The 20,955-nt window shown below is 44.5% G+C and overlaps 1 protein-coding gene across 1 annotated transcript in view; it reads left to right on the forward strand.

Annotated features, from left to right (window-relative positions):
• Window positions 1–3,949: 3,949 nt before the first annotated feature.
• tmbim1a (transmembrane BAX inhibitor motif containing 1a) overlaps window positions 3,950–20,955 on the forward strand; it is an 84,956-nt gene continuing 67,950 nt past the window's right edge. Inside the window, exon 1 of the mRNA XM_073046277.1 lies at window positions 3,950–4,032. The gene's annotated coding sequence lies outside the window, so the exon portion shown is untranslated. The remainder of the gene's footprint in view (window positions 4,033–20,955) is intronic.

The following is a 20,955-nucleotide window of genomic DNA, read 5'->3' on the forward strand; positions in this document are numbered from 1 at the left end:
CCTCAGCACCTTAAAACTATGCCCTCTCATGTTAGCCATTTCAGCCTTGGAACAAATCCTCTGACTATCCACATGATCAATGCCTCTCATCATCTTATACACCTCTATCAGGTCACCTCTCATCCTCGGTCACTCCAAGGAGAAAAGGCCAAGTTCATTCAACCTATTCTCATAAGGCATGCTCCCCAATTCAGGCAACATCCTTGTAAACAACTTCTGCACCTTTTCTAGTTTCCACATCCTTCCTGTAGTAAGATGATCAGAACTGAGCACAGTACTCCAAGTGGGGTCTGAGCAGGGTCCTATACAGCTGCAACATTACCTCTCGGCTCCTAAATCAAATCCCATGGTTAATGAAGGCCAATATACCAAACGCCTTCTTAACCACAGAATCAACCTGTGCGGCAGTTTTGATTGTCCTATGGACTCGGACCCCAAGATCCCTCTGATCCTCCACACTGCCAAGAGTCGTACCATTAATACTATATTCTGCCATCATATTTGACCTACCAAAATGAACCACCTCACACTTAACTGGGTTGATCTCCATCTGCCACTTCTCAGCCCAGTTTTGCATCCTGTTGATGTCCTGCTATAACCTCTGACAGCCCTCCACACTATCCACAACACCCCCAACATTTGTGTCATCAGCAAATTTATTAACCCATCCCTCCACTTCCTTATCCAGGTCATTTATAAAATCACGAAGAGAAGGGGTCCCCGAACAGATCCCTGAGGCACACCACTGGTCACTGGCCTCCATGCAGAATATGACTTGTCTACAACCACTCTTTGCCTTCTGTGGGCAAGCCAATTCTGGATCCACAAAGCAAGGTCCCCTTGGATCCCATGCCTCCTTGCTTTCTCAATAAGCCTTGCCTGGGGTACATCATCAAATGCCTTGCTGAAATCCATATACACTACATCTACTACATCTTCATCAATGTGTTTAGTCACATCCTCAAAAAATTCAATCAGACTCATAAGGCATAACCTGCCTTTGACAAAGCCATGCCGACTATTCCTAATCATATTATGCCTCTCCAAATTTTCATAAATCCTGCCTCTCAGGATCTTCTTGATCAACTTACCAAACACTGATGTAAGACTCACTGGTCTATAAATTCCTGGGCTATCTCTGCTCCCTTTCTTAAATAAGGGAACAAGAGCTGCAACCCTCCAATCCTCAGGCACTTCTCCCATCCCCATCGATGATGCAATGATCATTGCCAGAGGCTCAGCAAACTCCTCCCTCACCTCCCACAGTAGCCTGGGGTATATCTCGTTCAGTCCCAGTGACTTATCCAATTTGAAGCTTTCCAAAAGCTCCAGCACATCCTCTTTCTTAATGTCTATATGCTCAAGCTTTTCAATACACTGTAAGTCATCCCTACAATTGTCAAGGTCCTTTTCCATAGTGAATACTGAACCAAAGTATTCATTAAGTCCCTCCGCTACCTCCTCTTGTTCCATACACACTTTTCCATTGTCACATTTGATTGGTCCTATTCTCTCACATCTTATCTTCTTGCTCTTCGCATACTTGTAGAATGCCTTGGGGTTTCCCTTAATCCTGTCCGCCAAGGCCTTCTCATGGCCCCTGATGTACCATCAATAACTCTCGGAGACTTGAGTTAAGGTAGGCTTTTATTGGCTGGAAGAAAGCACAAGCAGCAAGCGACCACCACACAACATCCTGGAGACTGAGGAAGGAGCAGTGTCTCCAATCGCCTTTATACAGGGGTCTGTGGGGGGGGGGGGGTGCGTGTCCAGACAGGTATATGTAGTTCACCACAGCCCCTTCTGGCTCTCCTAATTTCATTCTTAAACTCCTTCCTGCTTGCCTTATAATTTTCTAGATTTCCATCCCTAGCTTTTTGAGCCTTTTGTAAACTGTGGGCAGCTAGAAACCTTCTATGCCTCTTATCATTATGTACACCTCTGTCAAGTCGCCTCTCACCCCCTTTGCTCCAAAGAGAAAAGCTATAGCTCGCTTAACCTTTCCTCATAAGACATTCTAATCCAGGCAGCACCCTGGTAAATCTCTCCACAGCTTCCACCTCTTCCTATAAGGAGGCAGGCAGAACTGAACACAATACTCTGTGTGGTCTAACCAAGCTGCAACATAATCTTGCCTGTCAGGCCAACAACTAATGAAGGCCAACGCACCAAATGCCATTTTAACCACCCTGTCAACTTGCAAGGCAGTATGCATGCAAAAATAATCAATAAATACACAACATTGATGCAAGATTGAGAAAATACTGCAACACTTTATTCTCCACTGTTTTCCTGGTGCCGTCTCAACTTGCTGATGCGATGAAGTGATCTGTATGCTAATCAGTATTTTTCACTCCACCTCAGTACCTGTGACAATAATAAACCAATTTTCTACATTTGAAGATCAGCATTTACTGAAAATCAGTCACATGATATCATTCGTTCTGATCCTGTTTTGAAGATAAAAGGGATTAAAGATTAGCATTATTTTTCGCATGTACAGTGAAACGCGTCCTTTGCATCAACAATCAACACAGATGTACTGGGGGCAAACTGCAAGCGTTGCCACATTGCCAGCGCTAACAACGCTTGCCCGCGACTCACTAGCCCTAACCTGTACGTCTTTGGGATGTGTGAGGAAACCGGAGCACCCGGAGGAAACCCACACGTCCCGTGGTGAATGTGCAAACTCCTTACAGGCAGCGGTGGGAATTGAACCCCGATCTGAAAATATCAAAATATGATGGCAAACTTGTGGTGAACTACATATACCTGTCTGGACACGCCCCCTGCTGACTGCTCTTGTGGCTCCTCCCACAGACCCCTGTATAAAGGCGATTGAGGCCTGAGCCCGGCCTCTCTGTCTCCAGGATGTAGTGTGGTGGTCACTCACGGCTTGTTCCTTCTTCCAGTCAATAAAAGCCGATACCTCGTCTTTACGTCTCAGAGAGAGTTATTGATGGTGCATCAAAACTTTAAGTTAAAAATAGTGCTTGGAAGCACTCAGTGGGTCAGGCAATACCTGTGGAGAGAGAAGCAGGTTCAAGGGTCCTGGGTCTGAAATCTTAAACCGGACTCTCTAGCAGAGTGGGTTTTTTGACGGGCGCGCAGCACAAGTGTTATTGACGAAGGGTCTGTTTCTCTACTGTGCTACTCTACAGGGTGTGTGGGGTGTCGTGTCCATCCTAGGGCAGCTCACTTATCATTGAGTCCCACCCGACACCCGGCTCTCACCTACGGCTCCAAGTAGCTGTTTGCGTGTGGCAGTCGCTATACCGCTTCGACAGGCGGGCTAAAGCAGATGAGGGTGGCTGGTGGGCCTCACATACCCTGGCGAGGTACAGACATGTCCTGGCATATGAAGCCAGCTCCGGCGGACTGGGCGGATGAGATCGACAGTGGAATCCAGCGGGCAGGAAAGCGGTTCTGCAATGCTTCGTGCGGAGCGGAGAGCATGTCATGGTCGTACTCTGCAACAAATGGAGACCTCAGTTTGTAACGATGACTCGTACCATTGAACCCCGATTTCCGAGGCTGAGTGAGTGGAACTGCCCCAATGCAATTTTTTTTCCACTTTTAAAAACTCTCCCGCACAGGTCTCCTGTCATACCACGGGCAACCAACAATACTCTATGAAGCCATGAACACTACCTGATTATTCCACCTTGGCACAGTTTCTTTATTATTGTAATCAAGAGTAACGTTACATCTTTGCGTAAAGCGACAAGTTTCATTTTCATATCTGCAGTTGTATTTTTGTTTCATTTTCATATGTACGTGGTAAGACTTCTGACCAATATGGTCTTCCTTATGAAAAGCACACTGTATTCCAAGTGTGTGTGGTCCCACCCGTCGGACGAGAAGACATTCGGGATGTGAGTGCTGGCCGAGGCTGCCGCCGCCAGAGGGAGCGAGGTGATTACCGGGTCGGCGGAGTGTGCGTCCTCGCCCTGCCCTCGTTGTCTCCTCCCCGCTCTCCTGTGCCAGCCCAGAGAACCGAGGACGAAGCATCGCTCAGCAGGCGCTCCCGGGGTAAGTCTCCCTTGTCTCTCAAACTTTTCAAAAGTTGTGGCGAACTTTGGGCTGGGGTCTCCCCAGCACCCTGCCCACCGGCGTGAGCGTGGCAAGGACTCGCCCCATGTATGGTTGTGAAGGAATGGGCAGAAATGAAGCGGAGATTTTTTATCAAATGTTACCTGAATTCCCAAATTCCACCAGCACTACTTTATTATTTCCTGGTCAGACACCTTATGTATAGATTATCCTGCGTCTAGCGTCTCTTTATGAACATACAATCAATCCATGTATATAAGCTAGCTTCTGTATTTATATTTACTGTTTTTTTGTTATCGTTTTTTAAAAATCTTTCTTTTTTGCGCTGTATGGGGCCCGGAATAACAATTATTTCGTTCTCCTTTACACTTGTGTACTGGAAATTACATTAAACAACCCCAGAGAGTGAGTGGAGCGAGTTTGTGGACAGAAACGTCACAGGAAGCGATTAAGCTTCCAGACAAAATCTCCTGGGAGAGATCGCCCCATCAGTGCGGGAACCGCCCATCCCTTCCGGAATCAGAAGTTAAAACGGGGGAGCAGGGGAAAAGATTAGCTGGCCGCATAAATCCGAATGAAAAACTGTTTTGTAAAATTTAGGAACTGTAAGTCTGTAGGACATGGGAGGGCATATCTCAGGCTGCAAAGTTGAAGTTGGGTGAGGCCAAATTTGAAGTGTTGTTTGTAGTTCTGGTCACAGGGAGGGTATCAGTGAGATTGAAAGAGTACAGAGAAAGTTTACAAGGAAATTGCCAGGACTTGAGGAAAGGTTGAACAAGTTAGAACTTTATTCCCTTGAGCATAGGAGAATGATGGGAGACCTGATAGAGGTATAGAAAATGATGAGAGGTATGGATAGGGTAAATGCACGCAGGCACTTGTTTTGCACTGAGGTTGGGTGAGACCAGAACTAGAGGTTACAAGGGTGAAAGGTGAAATGTTTAAGGAGAACATGAGAGTCCTTTTCACTCAGGGAGGTGAGAGTGTGGAATGAGCTGCCAGCAGAAGTGGTGGATAAGGATATGATTACGACATGGAAGAGAAGTTTGGATAGGTACATGGACACAAGTGCATGGAGGGCTATGGTCCAGGTGTGGGTCAGTGGAACTAGGTGGAAGACCAGGCAGGCAATATCCTGTTTCTGTGCTGTAGTGCTCAGTGATTCAAGGAATCTATATGAAATAAACACAAAAATTAGTAATTTTAAGTAAAAATATTGCTGGAAACACTCAGCAGGTCAGTCAGCGTCTGTGAAGAGAGAAGTGTGGTCTATGTTTCAACTTTGAGACTCAATGTTCTGATAAGGGTCATGAACCTGAAATCTTAACCCTGTTTCCCTTCCTTGAATTGTACATTTCGAGCAGAGTCATGTTTTACAAAGGCACTCAGCACAAACATTCCAGACTTTCCCAGTAAAGCTGGAAGCCAACTGAAATTGAGGAGGAGCTGCAGAGATTGGAAAATTCGGCCCACAATGTTGTGCTGACTTTTTAACCTACTTCAAGATAAATCTGACCTTCCCTCCCACATATTTTCTTTCATCCATGTGCTTATCTAAGAGTCTCTTAAATCTCCCTAATGCACCTGCCGCGACCACCACTCCTAGCTGCACATTCCACGCACCACTCTGTGTTTACAAAAAAAACTACCTTTGACATCCTCCTACACCAGGGGTGTCAAACTCATGTTAGGTCACGGGCCGGATTGAGCAAAATGCAGCTTCATGCGGGCCGGATCAGTCGGACGCGTGCGAACGCAGCTTTCGTTGCCTCCGTTTTTTCAGCCTGCTCTCATGTGTCTCAGTCTCTGCTATAACTACAAAGTGTTTCACTTTACAAATTCTGTTTCTTATGAAGAAGACTGCCGAATAAACACTAAAAACCCTGAAAACCTGGTACCTGAATAAACTCAGCATTAGCCATATCATACGCCATAGGCGCTTCGATTACTGGGGCCAGCTTTAATAGTAATTAGATATTATCTCGCGGGCCAAAGATAATTCCACCGCGGGCCTTGAGTTTGACATATATGTCCTACACTTTCCTTCAAATAGTTTAAAATTATGCCCTCTTGTGTTAGCTAGTTCCACCTTGTGAATAAGCCTCTGACTATTTTATGATATGCCATCTTGTTTTACTGTAAACCTCTGTCAAGCCGCTTCTCATCATCCTTTGCTCCAAAGAGAAAAGCCCTAGCTTGCTAAACCTACATATGAGACATGCTCTCTTATCCAGGCAGCATCCTGGTAAATTGGTTTGTTATTGTTACGTGTACCGAGATACAGTGAAAAGCTTGTCTTGGATGTCTGTACCTGTCCATACAGATCAGATCATTACACAGTGTATCGAGTTAGAACAAGGTAAAACAATGATACAATGTAAAATAAAGTGTAACGGTTACAGAGAAAGTGCCCTTTAGTAAACAATAAGGCGCAAGGCCGTTATGAGGTCAAGAGTCTATATCTTGTTGTACTGCGTGTGGCCACAAGAAACTGCAGACGCAGCTCAGTTAAGGACATTTCGAGCAGAGTCTCCTCCATCTCTCCAGTAAACCAGACTCTCCTCCATCGATTTTGTCTGCACCTTGCAGCCTCAGTGAAGCAACCAGCATGATCAAAGACCCCACCCACCATGGACATTCTCTCTACTCTCCTGCCACCAGGTAAAAGGTTTAAAAGCCTGAAAGCACGTACCACCAGGCTCGAGGATAGCGGTTATCCCACTGTTATCAGACTCTTGAACAGAACTCTTGTACGATAGCCTCGCAATCTACCTCATTATGATATTGTACTTTATTGACTACCTGCACTTTGTAACTGTGACACTTTACTTTGCATCCAGTTATTGTTTGACCTTGTACTACCTCAATGCGCCGTGTAAGGCTGTGAGTTGATCTGTATGAAGAGTGTGCAGGACAGGCTTTTCACTGTGTCTTTGTATGTCTGTCAATTGTAATAACAACCAATAGTCATAACCGCAGGGTAGAAGCTGTCCTTGAGCCTGGTGGTGTGTGCTTTTGGATCTTCTTCCCAGTGGAAGAGGGGAGAAGAGGCAATGTCTGGGGTGGCTGAGGTTTTGATTATGCAGGCAACTTTACTGAGGCAGTGAGGAGTGCGGACAGAGTCCATGGAGGGGAGGCTAGTTCCTGTGACGTGCTGAGCTGTGTCCACAACTCTCTGTGGTTTCCTGTGTTCTCGGGTAGAGCAGTTGCCTTTAAGCTCGCAGAACCTAACGCAGGTTAGTTAACGGGACTGGATGGGATGTGAGTTGGGATGTCACCGTGCTCTTTGCTTACTGGGGTGGTGGTAGAGCACCAGGGAGTGGGGAAGTTTCTCTGTGGCTTAACATTCAATTACGCACAGTGTAGGAGAATGAGAGGAGATTTATTAAAATGATGGTATACAAAATTATGAGAGGTATAGATAGGGTAAATGCAAACGGGCTTTTTCCATTAAGGTTGGGTGAGATTACAACTAGATGTCATGGGTTAAGGGTGAAATAAGGGTCAAATGTTTAAGGGGAATCTGAGGGAGAATTTCTTCAGAGTGGTGAGGGTGTGGAATGAGTCTCTAGCGGAAGTGGTGATGTGGGTTTGATTTCAACATTTAAGAGAAGGTTGGTCCAGGTGGACGTCAATGGAACCAGGCAAGTTAATAGTTTGGCACGGAATCAGAATCAGGTTTATTATCACTGGCATGTGTTGTGAAACTCGTTAACTTATCAGCAGCAGTTCAATTCAATATATAAATATAGAAGAGAATAAAAATAATAGTAATAAATAAAAAAGGTAAATCAATACAGTATAAGTTTATTGAATGGATGAAGAATCATGCAAAAACAGAAATAATATAATATATATTTAAAAAAAGTGAGGTATTGAGTTCAATGTCCATTTAGGAATTGAATGACAGAGGGGAAGAAGCTGTTCCTGAATCGCTGAGTGTGTGCCTTCAGGCTTCTGTACCTCCTACCTGATGGTAACAGTGAGAAAAGGGCATGCCCTGGATGCTGGAGGTCCTTAATAATGGATGCTTCCTTTCTGTGTCACCGCTCCTTGAAGATGTCCTGGGTACTTTGTAGGCTAGTACCCAAGGTGGAGCTGACCAATTAATTTACAACCCTGTGCAGCTTCTTCCTGTCCTGTGCAGTAGGCCTCCCTCCCCACCCCCATACCAGGCAGTGATGCAGCCTGTCAGAATGCTCTCGAAGGTACATCTATAGAAATTTTTGAGTATATTTGTTGACATACCAAATCAAATCTCTTCAAACTCCTAGTGATGGGTCAGAAGACCTATTTCTGTGCTGTAGTGCTCTAGGATTCTATAATACTATGATACTTAATTAAACTTGCCCTATCTGTAAACACATAAATGTAAATCATAAAGGCTCTTGAATGCACTCATCTTAACTGAATTAATTCCACACCCTACGGATTCATGCTCATGGTCTCTGCAACTCAGGTTCTCAGTATTATTATTTTTTTTTGTTTCTGTATTCTTTCTCTTCTTTTGAACATTGGTTGTTTGTCAGTTTTCATTTGTATGTAGTTTTCATTGTTTTGTATTTATTTCACTGTGAATTTCTGCAAGAAAATGAATCTCAGGCTAGTATATGGTGACGTACAGTGCCTATAAAAAGTATTTACCCCTCTTGGAAGTTTTCATGTTTTATTGTTCTCATTTTGACACAAAAGAGTCTTTTTCTGTTTATCAGTGTCAAGAAAAGCCAAATTAAATCTTCTGTGATTCTGTGTTGTAAAACAATAAAACATGAAGACTTCAAAGTGGGGTGAATACTTTTTATAGGCACTGTGTATGTACACTGATGATAGATTTACTCTGAACTCGAAAACACTCAGACTGAATTGTTTATTCCTCTCTGTAGATGCTACCTGACCTGCTGAGTTCCTCCAGCACTTTGTGAGCATTGGGGGGAAAAAAACAAACCAAGGCAGCAGAGAGTTATAGAATAATACCACACAAAGACAGGTCCTCCGGCCTAACTTGTCTATGCTGACGAAGATGCCTTCCTGAGCTAGTCCCACTTTCCCGTGTTTGTCCCACCTCTTGTGATCAACTCCTTCTGGTTCACAAATATATCGGTGTTGTCCGAATCCTGCTCCCCAGACCTGGAATGTCTAGCAATTAAGTGCCAGCTATTTTAGCTGCCACAGATTTCAGTGATCATTTTGGTAAGGTGTACGTACGTTCCACCTCAGGCCAATGTCAAACAGGCTTTAGTGATCTGAGTGATGTGATCGACACGCACAAAACAGCACACCCTAACACCTTCACATTCACTTTGGGGGATTTTAACCAGACCAGACTGAAAAAGTCACTAAATAATACCATCAACAAATCATTTGTAGTGCCAGAGGAAACAGCACACTGGGCACATGTTACACCCCTATCAAGAGTGCCTACAGTGCCCACACATCGGAAGGTCTGATCACCTGGCTGTATTTCTGCTCCTTGAGAATGAAGCACCAGTAGTGAGGATCGAGAAGGTATGAACAAGGAAAGCATTTAGAATTGGTGGTCTGGACTGTATTCAGGGATCTGTCTTCGAATCTTTATGAGTGTGGTGCAGTTGTTACCGACTTCATTGAAACCTGTGTGGATGAGTGTGTACCTATGAAAACACCATACATTCCCAAAGCAAAAGCCGTAGATGAACCAGGAATTACATTGCTGAGGGCTGGATTCATGGCATTTAAGTCTCTAAGGCCAGGTTCCTACAAGAAAACCAGGTATGACTTGCGGTGGGCTATTTCAAGAGCAAAGAGAGAATTCTGAGTGAAGTTGGAGTTGACTTCAGTTGCACATCAGCTGTGGTGGGGTTTGCAGGACAATACTTCCTACAAAGAGACATCCAATACTCTAACTGGCAGCGATGCTTCACTATCAGATGAACTCAGCACCTTCTATGCCTGTTTTGAAAGGGAGAAAATAACTACAGCTGTGAAGATCCCTGCTGCACCTGGAGACCCTGTGATCTCTGTCTCAGAGGCTGATGTTAGACTGTCTTTAAGGAGGGTAAACCCTCGCGAGGTGTCAGGCCCCGATGGATTACCTGGTAAGGCTCTGAAAACTTGTGCCAACCAACTGGCAGGAGTATTCAAAGACATTTTCAACCTCTCACTGCTATGGTTGGAAGTCCCCACCTGCTTCAAAAAGGCAACAGTTATACCAGTGCCCGAGAAGAGTAGTGTGAGCTACCTTGATGACTATCGTCCAGTAGCACTCACATCTACAGTGATGAAATGCTTATTGAGGTTGGTCATGGCCAGAATGAACTCCTGTCTCAGCAAGGACCTGGACCCATTGCAATTTGCCTATCGCCACAGTAGGTGTCCAGCAGACACAATCTCAATGGGTCTTCATATGGCCTTAGACTACCTGGACAATACAAACACCTGTAACAAGGTGTAAGGTTTCACTGCTAATGTAATGGCCACTGTGTAATGTTCCACTGCTAAGGCTAAGGTAATGGTTTCTCTGTAGCAGCAATGTTTGGGTTATGACTAGAGATAACGGGGTATGTCAGCCAATGAGCGGGATGTTCTTTTTGTGTGTCTGGGAGAGGGATTTCGCGGTCTTCTGTCAGTGAGCGATGAAGAGAGAGGATGCTAATGGGAGGAGTTGGTAAACTGCTGGACCGAGTGGACTGAGGAGTGAGGGTCCGAGGGTCGGCTATGCTTGGAGGAGGACGATGGGAACAAATGGACGACACTGTGAGCTCCAACATTTGCGCATTAGACTTTCATGAGAATGGGCCCTTTTGGTTTCTTTACTAACCATACAGTCAAATTAAGAATTATAAAGTTTAATCACATATTGTGTTTTGTTTGTTATGTCGTCTTGCTGATTTATAACAGGGGACACATTGCACAGCATCCACCCAAGTTAGGCTGGGCCAGGGGCTGTCATTCCCTAGATTAAGCCTCTAGAGTACTGAGGGTTACATACCTACACCAGGAAGCTGTTTGTTGACTACAACTCAGCATTTAACACCATTATTCCCACAATCGTGATTGAGAAGTTGCAGAACCTGGGCCTCTGTACCTCCCTCTGCAATTGGATCCTCGACTTCCTAACCGGAAGACCATGGTCTGGGTGGATTGGTGACAATGCTTCCTCCTTGCTGACGATCAACACTGGTGCACCTCAGGAGTGCCACTGGCCCACTGCTCTACTCCCTCCAGACCCATGACTGTGTGGCAAGGTATAGTTCAAATACCATCTACAAATTTGCTGATGATACAAACATTGTCGGTAGAATCTCAGATAGTGACAAGAGGGTGTACAGGAGTGAGATATACCAGCTAGTTGAGTGGTGTCACAGCAACAACCTGGCACTCAATGTCAGTAAGATTAAAGAGCTGATTGTGGACTTCAGGAAGGGTAAGACAAGGGAACATGAACCAATCTTCATAGAGGGATCAGAAGTGGAGAGAGTGAGCAGCTTCAAGTTACTGGGTGTCAAGATCTCTGCAGATCCAACCTGGTCCCAGCTATACAGAAGGCAAGGTGGCAGCTGTATTTCATCAGGAGTTTGAAGAGATTCAGTTTGTCAATTAAAACACTTGTAAACTTCTGTAGATGTATCATAAAGAGCATTCTGATTGGCTGCTTCACTGTCTGGTATGGTGGGGGTGGGGGGGGGGGGGGTGGAGGGGAGCTCCTGTACAGGACTGAAAGAAGCTGCAGAAAATTGTAAAATTAGTCAGCTCTATTTTGGGTACTTGCTTCTGTAGTATCCAAGACATCTCCAAGGAGCGGTGACTCAGAAAGGCAGTGTCCATTATGAAGGATCCCCATCACCCAGGACATACCCTCTTCTCAATGTTACCATCAGGTAGGAGGTACAGAAGCCCGAAGGCACACACTCAGTGATTCAGGAACAGCTTCTTCCCCTCTGCCATCCGATTCCTAAATGGACATTGAATCCATGAACACTACCTCACTTTTTAAAAGTATATATTATTTCTGTTTTTGCATTATTTTTAGTCTATTCAATATTCATATACTGTAATTGATTTACTTTTTCTATTTTTTTCCTTTCTATGTCATGTATTGAACTGCTGCTGTTAAGCTAACAAATTTAATGACGCATGCCAGTGATAATAAACCTGATTCTGATTCTCTGGCCTTTTCCATCCATTTACGTGTGCTAAGGTCTTTTGAGAGGTGTTGTTTTAGAGGTGTACAAGATGATAAGGGGCATAGATAGATGGACAGCCAGCACCTTTGTCCCAGGTCAGAAATGGCCAATATGGACATAGTTTTAATATGAATAGAGGGGACGTCAGAGGTAGTTTTTTTTCATGGCGAGTGATGGGTTTGTGGAATTCCCTGTCGGGTGGCAGATACATGGGGGACATTTAAGAGACTCTTAGATAGGCACATGGATGATGGAATGATGGCGTGCAATGCTGGAGGGAAGGGCTAGATTGACCTTGGAGGTGGGCTCAACATCATGGGCTGAAGGACCTGGATTGTCCTATGTTCTGTAACCATACATCTGTTCTTATCTCATGTACTTTATGGAGACACACAGAAAGACCCAGATAGCGTTCTGATAAGCTGCAAGTAACAGCCTCCGTGTTCTGATCCCTCATCTTATCTCTTAGATGTGGAATCTTGGTGTGCGCAAATTTCTCACCTTTAGTTTGATTTTTTTATAAGTTAATCAGAGGTCCTGTTAAATCTGGCGGTACACTGTGTACACCAAGTATATCTGCAGGGAAACAAGGTCTTCAATCCACTCATCCATGCTGGCCAAGGTGTGTTACTTCCATCTGCCTTCAAATGACCCATATGCCTCTGAACCTTACCTTTCCATGTACCAGTCCAAATGAATTTTTAAATGGAATTGTACCCCCCCTCCCTCCTCACCTCCATTTCCTCAGGCAACTTGTTTCACACTTACGGTGTTGTGCTCAGTCTGGTCGCTTCATTGTAAGAAGGATGTGGAAGTTTTATAGAGAGTGCAGAGGAGATTTACTAGGATACTGCCTGGATCAGAGAGCGTGTCTGATGAGGAAAGGTCGAATGAACTAGGGCTTTTCTCTTTGGAGTGAAGGAGGATGCGAGGTGTACAAAGTTAGAAGAGGCATACATAGAGTGGACAGCCAGAGAATATTTTTCAAGGAATGGTTAATACAAGATTGAATAATTTTAAGGTGATTGAAGGAAAGTATAGTGTGGGTGTCAGAGGTGGTTTTATTTATAGAGAACGTGGGTGCGTGGAATGCTCTGCCAGGGGTGATGGTAGAGGCAGATATGTTAGGGACATTTAGAACACTCAGGCTGGAAGAAAAATGGAGGGCTATGTGGGAGGGAAGGGTTCGATTGATCTTCGAGTAGGCTAAAAGGTCAGTACCACATTGTGGGCCAAAGATAATAGACAAGAAAATCTGCCAATGCTGGAAATCCGAACAACGCACCCAATATGCTGGAGGAACTCAGCATGTCAGGCAGCATCTCAAAGAAAGCCTACACATAACAAGGTGGGCAAACAATTCATATCAAAAGACAACACACTGTGCAATTACAAAAAAAGAGAGAGAAAGAACAAAATAATAAATAAATGTTGAGAATCTGAGGTGAAAATTGCTTGAAAGTTATGGGAACAGATCAGTGTTGGGTTGAGTGAAGTTGTCCCCTCTGGTTCAAGAATCTGATGGTCGAGGGGTAATAACTGTTCCTGAACCTGGTGGTGTGGGACTTGAGACTGCTGTACCTTATCCCTGATGGCAGCAGCGAGAAGAAATTATGGCCTGGACAATGGGGTCTGTGATAATGGGTGCTGCTTTCCTGCGACAGCGCCCCTAACAAGCTTCTCAGTCAAGTCATTGTGATGAATCTTTTAACGGAGTTATAGTGCCATGCAACAAAGATACAGGCTCTTCTGCCCAATTGGTCCATGCCAGTAAAAGTTACCCAGGCAAACTAGTTGCGTTTATATATCTTTAAACTTCTCCTAACAAGTTACTCAGCAAAGTTGGAAGGTGATGAGTAAGCAGAGCATTGTTGTCATGGATAGGAGGTTAATTAAGCAACAGATAACAGAGTCATGGTGAATAGTGGCTTTGAAAGATGCCATAAATGTCATACTGCAGGGTTTGGTGATGAGGTGGTAGTTGCTTTTTGATGGTATTAATGACCTAGATTTGGGAGTGAAGGCTATGATTTCTAATTTTGCTATAGTGCTCTATGACTCTCTGTGGTTCAATCTGGATATGTGAGCTGGTGGAAAGAAAAGCAAGGGGTGACATGGTGGTGTAGCGGTTACCGTAATGCTTTATAACGCCAGCTCTAGGATTGGGGTCCAATTTCTACTGCTGTCTGTAAGAAGTTTATACATTCTCTTCGTGACCCTGTGGGTTTCCTCCAGGTGCTCTGGTTTCCTCCCACATTCCAAAGCAGGGCAGGTTCGGGTTAGTGAGTTGTGGGCACGCTATGTTGGTGCCAGAAGCGTGGCGATGCTTGCGGGCTGTCCAGCATGATCCTTGTTAAGTGATTTGACACAAACGGCACATTTCACTTTGTGTGACAAATAAAGCTAACCTTTAACCTTACGTTCATAAATGGCAGTATTTTCAACCCTGAAGTGAATGGTGATGTATTGTAGCCTCGAGTATACAGGCTGATAGAACAGGCAGTCATGTGGCAAATAGAATACCTTGAAAATTTACAAGGATGTTGCCAGGGCACAAAGTCCTGAGGTTAGGACTTTATTCCCTGGAACACAGGAAAATGAGGGGAGATTTGATAGAGGTGTACAAAATGATGAGGGGTCTAGATAGGATAAATGCAAGCAGAGCTTTTCCATTGAGGTTGGTTGTGACTGGAACTAGAGGCCGTGGGTCATGGTTAAGGTTGAAGGGTGAAATATTTAAGGGGAGCCTGAGTTGGAACATCTTCACTCAGAGGGTGGTGCGAGTGTGGAGCGAGCTTCTGGTGGAAGTGGTGGATGTGGATTTGATTTCAACTTTCAGAGAAGTTTGAATAAGATAGTGGATAGGAGGGAGGGTAGAGGGCTATGGTCCAGGTGTAGGTTGATGGGACAAGGTAAGTAATATTTTGTTACATTTACTGTGTGTGATATATGTTTTGGTGCACCGTGACCCAGAGGAACGTTGTTTCTTTTGTTTGTATATATACAGTCAGATGACAGTAAACTTGAATTTGAAGTTGAACAGTTTGGCATGGACTAGATGGGCTGAAAGGCCTGTTTCTGTGCTTTAGTGCTCAATGACACAATGAGGGTTCAATTGGACCATTTGAGAGATGATTGCATAGGTACATGTATGAGAGGCGATCGACTTACAAAAGGCAGCGCAGTGCACGCAGAGGTGGTCGAGTTAAACAAAAACGGTACAGCACATGCTCTTTAGAAGGGAACACAATCAAATTTTTTTTTAAAAAGTCATTAAACAGAAGAATTAACAGGTTCATAAGGAGTGAGTACAGTGTGATAGTCATTTAAAAAAAGAGCAGAAATGGCTTGCAATATCAGAAAAAGTGACATGTTTGATTGCACAAAAGATAACTGGAATATGTAGACTGAGCTAATTCAATGATATTTTGAAGCAAGTGAAATAGCCAATGAGAAATGCATTGAGTTTAAAGGCATAATAGTTTGCTTTGAAGTTTTAACTGCTCCAACCAAACCAGCAGAAATGAGATTTGTTGATATTGTCAAAGTAATGCAGGAACGTTTAGAACCAAAGCCGTTGTTGATTACAAAACACTTTAGGTTTCATAAACGGAATCATAAAGAAGGGGAGTCCACTTCAGCTTATGTCGCTGAACCGAAGAGATTGTCTGAGCATGGTCAGTTTGCTAATGGGCTTAATAATATACAAAGGGATCATTTAGCTTGTGGAATCTTAAAAGAAAGCATTCAAAAATGGCTCCTAACTGAAGCACAATGTACATTTTAAAGAGCAGTTGAAATAGCTGTTTCAATGGAAACCACAGTGATGCAATTGCATTGCAATCACGAGTGAAAAGGGAACATGAGCAAAATTACGATGTCTAAACAGAAACCGGCTAGGTGGAACAAATTGTATTGCCATTGTGGTAGGGGCTCACATGCGCCAAGGAAATGCAGGTTTAAAGATGAAACTTGCAGAAAATGCTACAAAGTTGGCCAGATACAGTACGAAGAGTGTGTCGAGCAGACAAAAAGAAATGGACTTCACAGAGAAGAGAAAAAGATACAAAGCCAAGTTGCATTTTCAAAATGAGCACTGATCTCGTGTTGTTGATGAAAAATTTGATAATGATGAGAGTGACGCTGGGTTCCCTCAGGATTTACAATGTGAAAATTAGCGAGAGACATGCAATATGGCTTACACCAGAAATGAATGGCAAATTAATTCAAATGGGTATAGACACTGGTTCAGCAGTTTCTGTCATTCCTCAAAATAAGTTTGAGAGGCATTTCAAGGATCCTAAACTGAAGCCTGCAGATATCCAGCTAAGAATGTAGAGAAAAGATAACTCCTGTGGAATGACATTCATAACAGTGAAATTCAACAACCAACAAGCTACATTGAGCTTGTATGTGGTAAAAGCAGGAGGGCCAGCATGGTGGGGAAGTGATTGGCTAAGACAACTACAACGCCATTGGCGATCTGTCCACCATTTTGCATACCACATCCCCTACAATAAAGTCAACTGAAAGTGAATTAGGAAGGGAACTGAACGATGCCATAACTGTCTCCATGCCGAACACCATGAACCCTTGCCCAACAGAGGACAAGCAGGTCTTCTTGTCACCCTCTGTGCCTCTGCTTGGAAAGCATATAGACCCAGGAAGGATCACGCTGCTCAGAGGAATAGTGAAAGTGATGAAAGCAGTGGCCTGACTACTAATGTTTTTGCGGGCAACTTATCTGAGCAAGCTTCTTATGTTAATCAGGCAGTTCCTTGCGAAATGTTTTAAGCTAGAAGAGAGTTCAAGGAGCTTCACAAAAATCGCAGACATTTGGCTCTACTCTGTGTCCATTAAGGTTATTGCATGAACTTCAAGTGCGTACTCCAGTGAACTAAATGCACTTCCCTAAGATCAAGGTGCACAGACTAGAAGAGAAAAAGGAAGGTGAAGAAAGGTGGCTACCACTGTCCGAAGCACATCCTGCAGTCTCAGAGTCAACTCCTACAAGCACTACGGAAGAGGACCCAGAGCCTGAGATTGTTTCACAGCCGCAAGTGTCACCTGCCGAGCAGAGGGATCCCCTTCTCAGGGAAGCCACAGGAGTAAGAAATCCTCCACAGTGATTAAATCTTTAGGCCCGAATGGGACAATTTAAAATTTACTGTGCTGTATCGATGTATTCTCTATTGAGTTGGAGTTTATAGCTGAGCAGTGAGGAGTGTTGTGTATTTAATATTTCAGTAACATTTGAGTAATGTGTATTGGTCGATTAAGCATTCTTATTCATTTGAATAATTTATTCCAGGCTGTATGTATGAATAGATAAATTGCATAGATCATCATGCCACCATGTGATGCATGTGAGCCTCACTTAAACACAAAGTTCAAAATTTCCCCATTTCAGACTGCTCTATCTCCCTTTGAATTAGTTTAATGTTTTGATTGAAGTTACAAAACATTACGGAAAGGAAGGGTAAGAAGCATGAGTGCAAGTTGTCAGGTGGTAGGTGAGGGGGAGGATACAATAGGTGGGTGGGGGAGGGGGGTGAAGTGAGAAGCTGGGAGGCGATAGATAGAAGAGCTAAAGGGCTGAGGAAGGAATCTGAGAGGACAGGAGAGTGGACCATGGGAGAAAGGGAAGGAGGAGGGACACAAGATGGGCAGGTGAGGAGAAGAGGAGATAAGAGTTGAACCAGAATGGGGAATGGGAGATGTGGAAGGGGGGACAAATGACTGGAAATTAGAGAAGTGAGAGAAAGGATGTGTTTGAAAGAGGCTGAGGAGCAGAGGAATGCTGGGGCGTGAGTGCTCATAACATTGATAATAGAGGGTGGCTCCAGGAAGTGGTTAATGTGACAGATGCTGCTCAGACGTTATCAGCAGAAGCACAGAACTTTGATGACTCACTGTAGAGAGAATTGACATAAGTTAATAAGATTATGAGAAGCATAAATAGGGTAGGCAGCCAGGATCTTTTTTTCCCTTAGAAACATTTTGAGAGGGCATTACTTGAGCTGAGAGAGGGAAAGTTTAAAGGAGAGATGAATGTGAGGCAAATTTTTTTACACACAGAGTGGTTGTGCCTGGAATGCCTGTTGGTGATGGTGGTGGAACAGGTATGTTAGAGGTGTTCCAGAGGCTTTTAGGCTTTGCAGTGAAGAATAGAGAGTGTTTTCTCTATTGAAGGGAAGGCTGAGGAAGGATTTGATAGACGTGTATAAATGCTGAGAGTCCTGAAGAGTGTGAGTGGTGGGGACTAGAGGCCAGTGGTCACTGCGATGCTAGTACAGCTCAGGGCATCATTGAAAGGGTTGAGAGAGTGGGGGGGGGAAGGAAATAGAAGTGGGAAGAGAAGGGTAGGATGGGAAGGGTGGGGGAAGAGAGAGTGTGAGGGAAAGAGGTAGGGGAGGGGAAAGGAAGGGGTGGTAAGGGAGAGGGGAGCGGAGAGGAAGTCACATAGGAGGGAGAAAATGAGAAGGAGAGGTGGGGAAAGAGAGAGATGGGAACACGGGGAGGGAGGGAGAAAGAAAGATTGAGGCAGGGAAGGAGAGAGGGAGAGATGCAGAGAGAGAAGTCAATTTTTATTTCTGTGTGTTGAGTTGTACGTTTGAACTGAATTCTTGATTAGCCTGGTGTCACTATACTTTTGCAAAAGATTTGCTCATCCCTCTCTGCACTTACACACTTGAGGGATATTTAAGAAACCCTCTGATAAGCACGCGAATGACAGAAAGATGAAGAGCTATGTAAACAAAGTACACTGCAGATGCTGTGGTCCAGTGGACACGTACAACACACTGGGGGAACTCAGCAGGTCGGGCAGCATCCATGGAAATAAACAGTCAACGTTTTGGGCCGAGACCTGCTGAGTTCCTCCAGCGTATTGTACGTGTTGAAGAGCCATGCAGGAAGGAAGGGTTGGATTGAAAGGGTTAGCACAATATTCTGGGCCAAAGGGCCTGTACTGTGCTGTAGTGATCAATGTTTATGTTAAAGTTTCAAGGGTGCAACTGGAGATGTTCAAGCTGAAACTGTTGCATCCTGGCTTGGCACCAGAATGTGTGGCAACACTTGTGGGCCGCTCCCACACATCTTTAGGTGCGTTGGTCAGTTTGAAAGTTAATGCAAACTGTATGTTTCAATGTACATGTGATAAATAAATCAGAATCTGCATTGTGTTTGCGGGGGGCCTCAGGATTCTGGCGCTGATAGCCAGCAGGGGCAGAGATAGAAACCAACCAGGAACTGACCAAATGACCGAACAAGTTGGAAGGGCTGAAGGTCTTCCTTCTGTAATCGCACCCCCAGCCCAACCCGACTCTGAACCTTCTGCCTTTGACCTTCCATCCAGGTTCAGATGGACAGTGCATCATCTCAATCCATCCACTCCAGAAGGTTAAGCAGGGTTTTGGCATGTTGTACTTCACAAATCAAAGCATTGGGTACAGGAGTTGGAATGTTATTTTGAAGTTGTATAAGACATTGTGAGGCCAAATTTACAGTATTGTGTGCCGTTCTGGTCACCCGCCTACAGGAAAGACTGAAAGAGTGCAGAGAAAATTTATAAGGATGTTGCCAGGGCTTGAGGACCTGAGTTATAGGGAAAGGTTGAATAGGTTAGGACTTTATTCCTTGGAGAGCAGGAGAATGAGAGGAGTTTTGATTCTGAGGGACGTAGATGGGTAATTGGAAGCAGGCTTTTTCCACGAGGTTGGGAGAGACTAGAACTAGAGGTTGTGGGTCAAGGGTGAAAGGTTAAAGGGGAACCTGGGGAGGAACTTCTTCACTCAGAGGACGGTGAGAGTGTGGAATGAACTTCCAGAATAAGAGGTGGGTTCAGTTTCTACATTTAAGAGAAGTTTGGAGAGGTGTGGAGGGCTATGGTCTAGGGGCAGGTCCGTGGGACCAGACACAATAACAGTTTGGTGTGGACTAGATGGGCTGAGGGGCCAGTTTCTGCACTGTAGTTCTCCATAACTCTGAGCCTGGGATACTGCCAGCAGTTCTGGGAAACAGTGTAAGGGTGGAGGGTGGGCCAAGATTTGTCCTTGTAGATTTTCCAGCTTGATTGTCAACTCCAAGAATTAGAACACAGTGTTTTATTCTTGAGAATTTACAAAGTACAGTGGTGATTTGATTGACATTCAGAGTGAATTGAAACTATTGTATATAACATTTATCCAGAGCAGGTAATTCTCCAACGCATTTATACATTGCCCAGGACACGCAACCTCGTGCTTCCAGCTGTGAGATTCCAGTGCTCATAAGGTAATTCCACCCTCCCCCTGGTAGATTATCTGTCCTGGGACCAGCCATCACAAAGAAGGGACAACAGTGTCTCTACCTTCTGAGAAGCCTGCATAGATTTGACACCTTACCAAACACTTTGACAAACTTTCTACACAGTGGAGAGTGTCCTGACTGATTGCATCACAGGCTGGTATGGAAGTACCAATGTCCGTGAACGGAAAGTCTACAAAAACAGTGGATGCAGCCTAGTCCATCACGGGAAAAACCCTCCCAGGTCAAGCTCTCTTCTCACTACTACTGTTGGGCAAGAGGTACAGGACCCCTAGGTCCCACACCACGAGGTTCAGGGTCAGTTACTATCCTACAACCACCAGGTTCCTGAACCAGTGTGAATAACCTCACTCACCACAATGAGCCTTGGATCCCACACCACCAGGTTCAGGGACAGCTATTACCCTCCAACCATCAGGCCCCTGAACTGATG

The sequence above is a fragment of the Hemitrygon akajei genome, chromosome 5, assembly GCF_048418815.1.
Source record: "Hemitrygon akajei chromosome 5, sHemAka1.3, whole genome shotgun sequence".
Classification (NCBI taxonomy): Eukaryota; Metazoa; Chordata; class Chondrichthyes; order Myliobatiformes; family Dasyatidae; genus Hemitrygon; species Hemitrygon akajei.